Genomic DNA, 13,252 nt, shown 5'->3' on the forward strand with positions numbered 1-13,252 from the left:
TCCACCTTACCACACACCTGAGAGTTAGGGATCAAATGGGCAATGCTTCATGGCCAACTCATCCTATTGCTTGGGAATGCCTTTCAACTTGGGTTTGACATTTGAAATGATAGCTCTGTAGTGGAAAGCCTGAGACTGTAGATGTGACTCAGTTGCACTGGGTTACGGTAAGAGTTCCTGCTCATCAGTTGAGGTCCATAACTTTATATCCTTAGCCAACCTGGTTTTGATGGAGGTTGCATAAGTTTAATCCACAGTGAACATGTTTAGAGCAATCCTCTACCCGGAGTGTGTGCATGGGTCATTAGAACTGTTTAGGTAAATGGATGCTAATTCATACCATCAGTGTTTTTTTTTTAATACGTATTGCTGTATGCTTCTAACCTTGGAGATGTATTTGTTAGGGGTTGAGGAGAAGAGGATAAGAGGAGATGTTCATTTTAACACTACCTTTGAAGACGTGTTTGTTTGAGCTGTATCCTTCTGCTGAAAACCTGTCATCCACAGCAGTGCAGCTGAGATTTCAGGGAGTTTGTGCAAATGGAAAAGTCCCTAAAGACACACTGAAAGCACAGGGAGTTTTTGTCAGAAGCGTACCCTGTGTTCACATGCATAGGAACAGGATGTAGCTTTGACTTAGGTATATCAGCCTCCTAATTTCTCTTTAAAATGAAGCTGTGGAAGTGCTTGATGTATGAACGTTTAGAGTTAGTGCTGGTGCCAACACAGGAAACTAGGTCTTTGAGCTGCAACATTTAGCATTATTTCCTAACTCCGATGTCATTAAAAACGCTCACTGTATAAAGTTCTAACACTGTTATTCATTTAATTGTTTTGACAGGGTCATCACACTAAGTTAATGCTTTACATTCCGCTCCTCCCCCTTAAAAAAAGGGGATTATTTGTCTTCATGGAACATCCAGTCTGGATTGCAGGGAACAGATGCTAACCCAGCAGCATGATGCCAAGGTCCCTGCTTGGCCTGCTGTAAGTACTGGTGCAGAGACTAAAGTGCTTTAGGAGAGCTCTCTGGCAGATCTCACAGCCTTTCTTCAGTGGGGAGCAGATGTTTCAGACATGGACTCTTCTTGTTGTTCTGAGATCTCCTTCAAGTCAGGAGATAGATCTGCCTCTTTGACATTTTTGCTTTCAGCAATGTTACTGCTTGGAGGGAGTACAGACAGTTTTTGCAGGACAGAATGAAACAAATGAGGTTTGAATGATGCTGATACTTTGTCCTGGTGGAAACTGTTATCACTCAAGGTCACTGGAAGGGGAAATATATCCGGCCCCATGTCATGTTGCACTCTGAGTGGGCACAGTGTGCTAATGAAAAGTGGAGATTATTGACTCAGTGAGTAGGAAAGTGCTTCTCTCACTTGTGCTACAAGATCTCAATGGTCGGAGTTTCCAGTATGCCTCACCTCTTAATCCTCTCCAGGCTTACAAGCTCCCCTTAGCCAGTGTTGTTTAAATGAGCTTCGTTAACTGGGAATGTTGTTTTGAAGGTATGGCAGATCAGCGGAGTGTAAAAGCTTGCCAGAATCACCTGTGTGGTGGCAGGCTGTGAGCAGTTCCACTGTTACTCTGCAAACTGGGGAGCAGTTCCACACCACTGCTCGTGTTCTGCTGCCTGCTGTATCCCCGCCAAATGATTAACCTTAGTCTTTGAGCAGAAAATCCCCCCATTTCGCCCAGACTGTGTTAGAAATGGCTGGCTTGGGAAAGGAGTGAGGTCACAGCAGGAAAGGAAAGAAGGGGATCAGAAAGAAAAGAGGCCTAAGACGAGTCTGAAACACTCCACAGGCTGACTGCAAGTATTACATAACGATTTATAAATTGTTCAGTACTTTGTGGATACAATTCATGCACCATTAGGTTTGACTGTATGTTCTTCTGTTGCTATTTGATGGATGTATCTATTGCCAGAGTAAAAATCCTGAACGACTTAATTGTAATGTTTAAAAAAAATCATGCAGGGAGTGATTCCATAAATGAGCACTTCTCTAATTTGCTGTGCTCTCATCTCTGGTTTCATGCTTAATTCCCAGTTAGACCAGATCAAAAGGCACTAACAAGATGGTTGCTCTGGCTTAGCATGGGTGGCTGAAGAGAGCCATTACTCTGTACCCCGTTGCTTAGGAAATAAGGGACACTGAGCGCTGGTTGAGTGCACACACACTGCGCGGGTGCCTGTTCCCTGTTGCATGAAACCAGAGGATTCTTTTGTTTGTTGCTGTGCATGTAAGGAGCCACTCATTTAATACTTGGGACAAGTACAAGGCATGCTACTGCTTCAGCCTTTTGCTGCCTGCCCTGTTGAGACAGCATTTCTCTGCTGTGAGTTTTTTGCCTGCTTAGTAGCTCTTTGCTGTTTGTTTGTTGTTCATAATAGTCTGGCCTACTTCTTTGGAAACTGTCTTTCTGCTTCACTTGCAAGGTCTGGATAGCTTTTCTTGTTGCTCTGCTGAGAGAGCCACTCCAACTTCTCTTCCTCTATCCCCAGGACACATAGAAGTTAAGACCTCGCATGGCACAGTTCCCTGCTTGAATAGGAAGTCTATGGCTACACCTGGGCTGCCATAGCTGCCCTTAGCTGGTCTTGTTTGACAACAACTTGGAAGCAGGAACCTTTGAGGCTTTTGCTGCTATAGTAGCAAAGCAGCCAGTAGAATAATTGCTCTTTCTCCCTGGAGACATCCCCAGGCCTGGGAAGCAAAGGGAGATATCATTGCCAGGTGACAGAGCTATCTTATCCAGTGCCACAGTGAGCTGGGCGCTATTCTTCATTGGACTGCCCTTCTTTTCATAAACTTGTGGCCATTTTGCACACAACTAAAGCTTCATTTAAAGCCTTGTGCTTCAGGGAGGCTTGCCTGCCAACTCCCAGGAAAGCATTTGTCATTTCTTTCTCTCTTGGTTTTCTTAATGTGTTTCTTATTTTTCCTTTAAGTCCTTGATCCTCCCTCTCAAAGCACTCTAAACCTAGCAGCCAGGCTTTAATGAGCTGTGTGTGTCACACTCTCTAGTTGTGCTGCCACTGCATGTAGGCTGCGTATGGTTGTGTGATCTAGATTTTATGGATCACATTTTAACTTTTTGTTTGGGGTTCGTTGGGACCTACAAAGAGGATAAATGGTAACAGGAAGATTCTTCAGTTTGCTATGAGCATTGGGATGTCTCGTTCATCATCAATGATTCCCTGACATCAGCTATTTGAGCTGCAAGCCCTCAGTTGGTGACATATTCCTCTTCCTGACTGGTTCTGATGTTCGGGTTTGTATTTACAAGAACGCCAAGAGAGATGTCACTGTGCTTTGCACTCTAATGCCAGCATCACATGAGATGTGACCAAGATTCAGCTTTAGTTCTGTCTTTGTTTGCTATTGAGTTCTCTCCCACTCAGGCAGTTATCTTTGAGTTGAAGAAACTAAAAGAGAAGTTGATGAATGCGGAGTTAAGATGATACTTCCCAAATGAAACAGTGCCAATAACTTTTCAGAGAGAGAGAGAGCAACAGTGGAGGGTAAAAAGTTATGAGAAGAAAACCATTTGTTTTTCATCCATCCATTTCCATGAGAGTAGATTGTTCCCTGGCACGGAGACAGGATATATGGTTGAGGGGAAATGACTGTCTCATCTTTTCAGTTAGGTGGATCGCTGTATATTGTGGTATATCTGCCAACAGAAATAGTGAAGAGGATGGTACCTAGCATCAAAGCATAGCATCTAAGATAGAGGGAAGAATTTACTTGCTGCCATGGGTTAAAAAGACTCTTTTGACTTTTTTTTTTTTGGAAGATCAATATTTCAATCCCTTGTCATTATTATTATTTTTTAGCAGAAAGTTTAATAATGCACGGTGTATAAGATAAAGCAGACTGTAATTTTTGGCATGCAAGTGTCTACCCAGAACTACTGTGGGTAGACTGAGATGTGATGGAAAAAAGCATCTGGCCTGTTCTTAAATTTTGAGAGATGATAGAGGTTTCTGCCCCCTAAAAGTGGATCTGAGCTCTGAAGTATGCTGCATAAATACAATAATTAAATGCAGTGACATATTCATGCGAGAAATTAAAATATATGATGAATTTCAAGGGGCATACACATTAACGAGCCTACAGATAATGAATAAAACAGCAGGAATCCAGTCCTGGATAGTTTAATGCTTTGTCTTGGATCAAAACTTCCTTTTCCCTTTCCCTTATGCTGTGCAGCAGGACAGGTTGGCAACCACATCTTTTTGTCCAGCCCAGATAAACATGTAGTCACAAGGTTAGCTGGGGTGGAGACCGCACAAAGCAGTGTGATGTGGACTAGGTGAGTTATCCCAGCATGTAGGCACTATCTACTCAACCCTTAATTGCCTGGCACCTTATTTTTGGCTGTGGCTTTTCAGATTGTTTCTGAGACCAGGCCTTTCCCCCCAACCCCCTTCCTCTTAGTTAGCTGAAAAGTAAAAGGCAAGAATGTGTCAGTTGTTTTGAAGGAAATGTTTTTATAGAAGCTTAGCATGACACTAAATGTCAGTATGACACTTTTTTTTATCCAAGACTCGTTGACATACACAGGATATATATTTTTTAATACGCAAGAAAGGGACTCACCTCCACAACTTCTACAATCTGGATGCAGACATCCAACGCTCGGCCCTAATGAGGATACGTTATCTTCATCTCTAGGATTTTGCACGTGCATTTTAATTGGTGTTACAGGGACTTCAGAAGCAAATGGAGATCAGTGGTTTTTGGAGTATGACAAGTGACTTACAAACAACAGCAAAATGACAATCAGAAGCTGAGTTCAGGCACAATTTAAAATGGCAAAAAGATGATGAGGTGGCACATTCCATTTATGCAACGCATGCATCTTTTAAAGATGTAATGTAGCATCTTTACTTGTAAATCTTAAAGCACCTCACAGTGTTAATGAATAGAAGATTCTACTTAACTGGTAGGAGAGGAAAGTGCAAATGCAGATGAGAAAGTTCAGGAAAGTAATCCTGGAAACAGATACAACCTTTTATTTTTGATTTCAGTTTAAGGAAAATCAGAAATATACTGTGAGGGGAATTATTTTCTTTCATCATGAACTGAAAGTACCTACCCAGAATAGTGCCTTTTAGCTGGCAATACTGCTGCTGCCCTTCAGTGCTTGGAAATACCCGAATACTTGTTTTCAGCCAGAAAGTAATGTGACTTAATTTCAAGATTTGTATGGTTAGGTGATAAGATTAACAGAACAGTTTACACTCTTAATATTGTTTCTTAGCTACTAAATCTCAGATATATAATAATGGGCTAAATTATATATAGAAATATATTAATAGTCTTTTTTTCTTGAACGTGTGAGTTCTTCTGTATCTTTTTATATTTGATATTTTGGGGCTTAATCATAGCCATTCTCTTTGGTCAAAAATCAGCAGTTGTTTTGTACCTACTACTCCCACCTCCATTTATAAAGTTAGGCCAAGAAGTAAAGATGCAGTTGTAGATGTCAGCATGCAGCCCAGGTTTACCTCCTATGTACCTTTATTATCATTCAAAAGATAATAACGTGTCCAAGCAGCATTTTCTGTACTAAACTAGGTGTAAACTCCTTTGTATTGGTGTAAACAAAAGTTAACTTTAATGCACAAGTTAACATGCAGGTGTTTAGGGTATCTCTGTAATTCATTCTGACCAGGGCGCTGGGAGATAAAGATTCCATCTTCACTCTCTCCTATTGTTAGTTATGAATTCTCGTCTCTCTGCAAAGCCTTAACTGGGCTGGTTTCAAACGGATGAAGAAATGTTTGGGCTTTTTGTACAACCCTGCTGATATTTTCTAAGTCTCTTATGAGAGTTATATGTTCATTTTCCATTAAGGTCAGCTTGAACCAGATACAGAAGTTCTCAGTGTGGATTGGGCCTAATTGATTAACAATAAAACATCCATGTTTTTCTTAAAGAGAGCTCAGGATCTTCACATTAGGAGATATGATCAAGTACTGCAAGCAAAGCTCAGCAACTTATTGTTTCAGTGTTTTCCTTGTGTTAAAGTTACTTACCCATTTATACGTGCCTGTGTATGTCTACTAAAACAGAAAAATACCTCTTTCTTACCAATTTCACTCCTAAATGTCTGCTTTCCTTTTGTTCTCGTACTCATTCAGAAAAGAACATCTTTATTCTGTAATGTCAGTATTGTTATATTCTTCTCTCTTCAATTTTTATCTACTCTGGGAATAACCACCCATCCTTCCTCAGAAGAGAATCTTGATTCTATGACTTCTTTTCCAGGTGCACCTACTATCAAGTACAATGTCTGTAGAAAGATATCAACCCTGGTAAGGAGATACTAGGTTGTGACTCTTGTATTCTATGACCTGCTTTGTTACTGGCTCACTGGGAGACTTAGTGAGTCAATTACCTGTAACCTCAGGATGTCTGGGATTTTGTAGAGGTAACTGATGTCACTCCACATATTCCTGAGATCTGCACGTGAAAGGAGCAAAAGTTCCTAAATGCTCATAGAAAGCTACTTTCTCTGTGATGTACCCTTTCAGTCTGTTGCATTCCAGTTTTGGGCCCCTCGATGTAAGACAGACATCAAGGCCCTGGAGCATGTCCAGAGGAGGGCAACAAAGCTGGTGAGGGGTCTGGAGCACAGGCCTTATGAGGAGCGGCTGAAGGAGCTGGGATTGTTCAGTCTAGAGAAGAGGAGGCTCAGGGGAGACCTTATTGCTCTCTATAACTACCTGAAGGGAGGTTGTAGTGTGCTGGGGATCGGCCTATTCTCTCGGGTGACTAGTGATAGGACTAGAGGGAATGGCTTCAAGCTGCGCCAGGGAAGATTCAGGCTGGATGTTAGGAAATACTACTTCTCTGAAAGGGTGGTCAGGCACTGGAATGGGCTGCCCAGAGAGGTGATGGAGTCACTGACCCTGGTGGTGTTCAAAGAGCGTTTGGATGTTGTGTTGAGAGACATGGTTTAGCGAGAACCATTGGTGAAGGGCAAATGGTTGGACTGGATGATCCTGTGGGTCTTTTCCAACCTTAGCGATTCCATGATTCTATGATTTCTTTCCTAACCTGAAAAAGGTGTGATGGCCTGAAATAGCACTCCAAAGGCTGATGGCAGTTCTACTGTAAAGCTGCAGTCAGCAGAAGATTGAGCCTGAGGACTGCACGTGACTCAGGGAGCTCTGAACTTAGGATGGCAGTGTTTGGTCTGCGCCGACACTTCTAGCCAAGCAAAGAAAAGGTGTTGACACTGGGAGGAGCTGCAACCATGTGGCTCTGCCAGATATGAGGTGAAACCTTAAAGGAAAGGAATAGCAACAACATATGACCCAGCAAAGAGTATTGACGACTACTCCCTCAGAGTTTCTGGACCCTCCAAGTCACCTGCCAATTCACTGGCTGCCAGCTTGGCACTGTTGTTAGAGCTCAAAGCACATGGGCTTTATAGGCCTATTAAAGCAACACTACACAAGGGCACTGTTATATTATTTTTGTGATGCAGCAGAAGTTCTGACTTTTTCTCATCACATTTCTTATTGCCTAGTAATTGTAGCTTCTATCAGGTTACGCTTTAATTTAAAGAAAAGAGTACGTTTATAGTTAATCATGCTGTGTGAATACCTTATTTCACTTCTATAGTAAATGTGTAACAAATCTGTTTGGCAGCTACCTAACAGGAAATGGTGCATTGGTCTCATGTGCACATTTACTGTGCTCTCAAGTTTTCAGGTTAAATTAGATTTTAGATAAGTTTCTCTGGAAGAACCTTTCAAATGATATTCTTTCTTTTTCACTCCCTTGGATTCTGTTAGTTTTTTACATATGCCTCCTGTTTGACTTTCTAGAGTGACTTAAGTGCCTTTGAGGAAATCTATCCACAACATTTGCAAAATCCACTTTTTTTTATAGTGTAAATGGGTTTCACTTGGGTCAAATATTTTTACCCACGTGGATGAAATACAGACAGAAGAAGAAAAATGAGTAGGTAGTGGGAGCCTTATTTACATCCTCAACCATGCTTTCATTTCTGCAGTGGCTCTCTACTTAGGGTCAGTAGCACAGCCTTGAGCAGCTTCTCTGTTGTGAAGGGGATGTGGGTTGGCAAAGTGAGCTATTGGTTTTCTCCCCCAGTAATTTTTCTGGCCCCTTTCTGCATTCTTGTAGACACTTCTACACAGGCTGGCATGCAAACATTTCACTGTGCTTCTTTCAGCATCATACTAGATTTGTTGCTACTCTGGAAGTTCTCCTTTCTGTGTTAGCTAAACCGTGGTAGGCTAAACCATCGTTTAACCAAGAGGCCAGGCCTGGTGGCAGTTTTTAACTCAAATGGAGGAAGAAGGTATACTAGAGGGATAGGGAACTTTGAAAGAGGTCTCAACTTGTGCATTGTGAGACTGAATGGGAGTGGTTTTAGTGCACCACTTGTTTTCCTCAGAGCTGTTCTCTGACCTGGGGCAATCACTCCTGAAAAGTCTCCTTAGTTCAGACTGTTTGTGACCTGCCCCTACCCCCACAGCTGCTCCACCCTCAGGCGGTATGGGCATGCCTTTACACCAGGCCAAATGCCAACTGCATATTTGGGACTAAAATCCCATCTGTTTTTTAAGCAAAAAATAAAAATAATAATAATAAAAAATCGGGACAATGTGACTTTCATTTATTTTTTATAATGTTTGTTGTTCAAAATGGGAGAAAAAGAAGTTTGAACTTTGAGCTGTATGAATGTTTGCATTATTTCAGCAAAATGTGAGTGTCTGCAAACAGCACAATATTGTGTTTTTTTTTAGACAAGGATAATGAAGAAATGGGGAAGAAAAAGCCACCCACAGCAAGAGAGTGAAAACGAAGTTAGATCTTCTAAGGGTCTCTGCCTCCTGTTTGGAAATCTGATCCATTCATAGTTTCCTATGCTTTGTTCAGTAGTAACACCAAATGAACTGAAAAACAGAGATGAACGTGCATTCTTCCGTGGTTGCTACTTCAAAGATTGGGGTTGATATATCCCTCTTTTAGGCTGGGTGATGCCCACTTGCCGTTCAGCTCAGAGCGCAGTCCTATGTACCCGTAGTGGTTTGGGGTTCTGCTCCATTTGTGCAGCAGGCTGTTCCTGGGGGAGCAGGAGGAGTGTGGCCTTAGATGGAATTTGTGAATGACCACTTCCAGTGCTCTTCCTTACTGTCAGGCTGAACCTCAGTCTTTTTTGCTGTATTGTTTGAGAGACTGATAAAGGAAAGCACCCTTCTCACACATTTTCTTACTTTGCTGTATGCAAAAGAGCTAGAACATTCCAGCCTGGTAGTGTTTTAACTTTTGCTTAAAAAATGTGAAGCGGTGTGAAATCTGGCTTTGAGTTAGGACTGGTGGGTTTGGCACAGCAAGATGTGTGATGTGAAACTAGTTTTTGTAAGGTCCTCTAAGACTTTCTGGCTAAATAGTTTTTCATGTGCTAAAAAGCACTGCTAAAGGCTGCCTGTGTGGGTAGGAGACCTCACAGGGGCATGGTTAGTTCTTTGTTTCAGTGCATGGCACCTGAACCCTGAATTAAGAAGATATCTATCAGCTGTCCAGCAAGCAGCTAAAGGTGCAGCCCTGTTGGAGACCGTGGTTTGCAGTCAGTGTGGATCAGGTCTGGACTTAGTGACTGAACGCATGTGCCTTTCTGCCTGTGGAGTTAGTGCATCTCCTAGATTTAAGCAATAGTTCTTGCCACAAGAAACTGTAATAGTGATTGCCCTGCAACATTAAAGCGTCATTTAAAGATAACATGAGCTCAGGCCACCAGTGCTACGAAGCAATTGTAAACAGTACAGATTAGGTTAGCTCATAAATTAAACCAAAAAACCCCTCCTTTCCATCCTTACCAGCCTCTACAGGGACTCGTTGCACACAACGCTTTTGACTCATGCTGGAAGATTACCAAATTTGGAAACATGGGCTATTTGTGACCAATTTGGCATCGAGCACAGGGTACTATTTAAATTCTGGTTTGGTTAGCTACACTTTTGCCTCCACAAACTTCCCCTCCTGCTCTAAATGGCTACAATGATATTTTTTTCCCCTACTCCCTCTGTACTTGTGTGGCTTTTCAGTGTTAAATGGATGTTTTGCTTTGCTCCGGAGACAGCCGTATTTCAGCAGTAGATGAAGCCATTTGTGTCACAGCCACTTTTCACTACTTATTTTACAAAGGTGTTGTAAGGCCCTTAGTTATTAATTGTAAAGACCTTGAAATATGAGGAATATCACATGACAGCAGTGGTCGAGTCAATGAAAGCGTCTGAAGTCTTCAGATTGTAATAGTGCAAGCAATAACTCATAGTTTCACTGCAGTGCTTTTTATTGCTCCAAAGTGCTGTACAAAGCTAATCAGAGCCATCGAAACTTTTTGATTAGATGAAGCATAGTTAAAATATTCTATTTTGATGATGCTGAAAATTTTGTGGAATTAAGTTTATGCCAGAAAAGTTTCTGAAGAGGTTGAAGCGGTAGAGAGGCCTAAATGAAGCAGAAACAAACTCAGCAACTGCTTTTTTATGGATATAGCAACATGACCCTTATTGTGTGTAGAGGAAATGCTAAGTTATGGCTTGAAGCAGTGATTGAACACCTGGTGGGAAGGCAGGGCCAACCCAGGGGAGCTCAGGTGTATGCAATGTACCTGAGTGACTGGAAGGGGTGGAACCAGGATCCACCCCTTCCAAACATCATTTAAGGGTCAGCAGTGGAGGCAAAGGTATCTCTCTGGAGATCCCTGTGTACCTCAGGCCTTCTGCAGGTAAGTAGCTTCTTTCCTTTGTTTCTGTACCTATGGCTGTTGCATTTGAGCAAATCCTCACTGGTTGCAGCTGAGGACCTTGCTGCTCTGCATTTTCCATTGCGTTACATTGTGTAACATGAAGTTTTTTTGTTTCATCCAAGCATCAATGACAAGCAAAGAATGAAGCTCTGAGTGTTGTCCTGTCCTTGGATAACTTTAGTCACTATCTTCATTTTGTAAATTAAGAAATAAAAGCAGAAGGAAATCAAGTAACTTGTGTGGGTGGAGTTAGTTGCCTATGCCAAGGATAAAGCTAGATTTCTAAGTTCTCTACGCAGCGCTAACTCTGCAATACTTCATTGTAGTTTAATAAGGCTTTTGCTGTAGTACTTTTGCATAAGCACTATTGTTTTCTTTCAGGGATTAAACTTACAGTTCCAAGCAAAGTCTATAGGTAAATAGCAGTGACATTCTCTAAGACAAGGGAGAATAAGATTAAGGGTAGACCTAAATGTTACTGTTTAAATGAGAACAAAGCTTTAACCATTTCACTGCTGCTGTACTGTAAAAGTTGCACTTTCTAGGATTATAATAGGAGTTGAGCAGAGGCATAACTATAATGAGTTTCCTCAGATTATTAAAAAACAAAAACAGACAGTGAATTTCTGCCATTTCTAAACCAAAGTAAGAATAGTATTTGCTATGGCACTACAGAATAAGTGTCATGAAAGTATTAAGATACTGATATACCTGTAGCAGGGTGGATTTCCTTTTGAAGTTTTTGAAAGGAACTGATCCAACCAAGGAAGGTTGTGCTGCTCCATTGTCTTCTTCTATTTCATTCCAAAAGGTGGTACTTACTCTGCATCACTTCACTGTTTGTTGAGGGAAAAGTAGTTACTGCCTTCAAGTAAAAAAAGTCATTCCTCTAACAAATAGCGGAGCTCCAATGCTCCATTTATTGTCTTGACATTTTGTTTTATCGTTCCAGTTTGCAGAGTAGTCTCCAGAGGTTTGTGAAGTATGCATGAGTAAGAGGGAGAAATGCACTCCTATTTTATTTCAGGAACTTTGGGGATTTTAGCTTGGAAACAGTTCTGGTTGTATCTAGACCCATCATTCTCCCCATTAGTGGCACTGGAAGGAGTCTAGGTGATGTGACACACCCCTACATCATCTACTTTTCCTTGCATTTTGCTGCTGTGCCATGCTGTTTGCTAGCCAGGTCCGTGGTCTCTATGGAAGTATTTTCCAATGGCTGACTTCTGTTACCGTTATTCATACTCCAGCATTGCCTCCATGTACCAATTAGTATTTGGTGCCTGATTTCTTGGTCATTCTATGCACGTTAATAGAGTGTGGGGGAAGAAATAACAAAAATACCTTTTCCTTTGGACAACGGCTGCTATAAAAACTGGACAAGTGGGGGAGAAATACATGTTAACCTTAATTCATGCAAAGTATGCTAAAAAGCGGTCAAATATACAACCCCCTAACGATTCTCAAAGGTTGCGGGGTGATGGGACTCAAGCATCATGGCACTGATCTTGGAAAAATTATATATGGGAATCCTCAACACATATGGGAGATAACATTTTTTTGTATCCCAGAATATAAATGAGATGCTAACTTGAATAGCTTTGTAGCATGGAATGTCTGTTTTTTTTTCTTTCCTTCCATAGCTTAACATAGTTCAGTGCTTCCCCTTCATTTCCTCATGCCTGAAGAATGCAGACAAATAGCTGAAAAAGGTTTGTCTTTAGTGCTGTTAGGTCATTAAGGTTCTTGGCCAAAAAAGATCTCTGACCTCCTTGGTCGGAGGAAACCACATTAACAGCAATAGTTTTAAGGAGTTTATAGCTAGCGTGTCTCAGCTGTTGTGTATGAGGCCTATGGGGATAGAGCCAAACCTGCTTCAGCTTTTTCTTAATAATTCTTATCCTTGTGCCCAGTGAAAACCTTTTATGTTTCATTCCGTGGAAGGATGATACTTGCAGAAGATGCAAAAATGCATTCTTCCTGCATCTGTGTTTTCATCTCCAGGTCTGCCAGTCTAGATGCTGATGGAAATGTAAAATGAAATTTGTTCCCTGTGATGATTACTCTACAAAACTGGCTGAACTGAGGAGAGACTTGTGAAAGGAGAATACTGGGTGACATGAAAATTGTGGTACATCAGTAATCCAGCTGTGAACGTTATCTCCATGTCAAAAAGAATATCTTTAACAGAGTAATTCAAAGAAAGATAATGAACTAGTTTTGAAAGAAATTATCAAGGGCAAGGGGGAAATCCATACATGCTTGCAGGGGAAATGTATAAAGCAGATGAGGAATTTTGCATACTTTGGTATATGGCAAAGACAATGTTGAGTAGAATGGGTCCCTATAACTTGACCTCAGTAAAATGACCAGTGGAAAGATGAGAAGAACTTGAAATGATGCTCTTATTCAGAGCTGTAGTGATAGGTAGAATACTACTGGTATCGTT

The 13,252-nt window shown here is 41.4% G+C and overlaps 1 protein-coding gene across 14 annotated transcripts in view; it reads left to right on the top strand.

Moving 5' to 3' along the window:
• DENND2B (DENN domain containing 2B) overlaps positions 1–13,252 on the top strand; it is a 150,661-nt gene that overhangs the window by 4,772 nt on the left and 132,637 nt on the right. The window contains exon 3 of one of the 14 annotated variants that reach the window (XM_046941981.1): positions 842–987. The exons of the other annotated variants lie outside the window; for them this stretch is intronic. The gene's annotated coding sequence lies outside the window, so the exon portion shown is untranslated. The remainder of the gene's footprint in view (positions 1–841; positions 988–13,252) is intronic. 14 annotated transcript variants of the gene reach the window in all.

This window comes from Gallus gallus, chromosome 5 (genome assembly GCF_016699485.2).
Source record: "Gallus gallus isolate bGalGal1 chromosome 5, bGalGal1.mat.broiler.GRCg7b, whole genome shotgun sequence".
NCBI classification, from domain to species: Eukaryota; Metazoa; Chordata; class Aves; order Galliformes; family Phasianidae; genus Gallus; species Gallus gallus.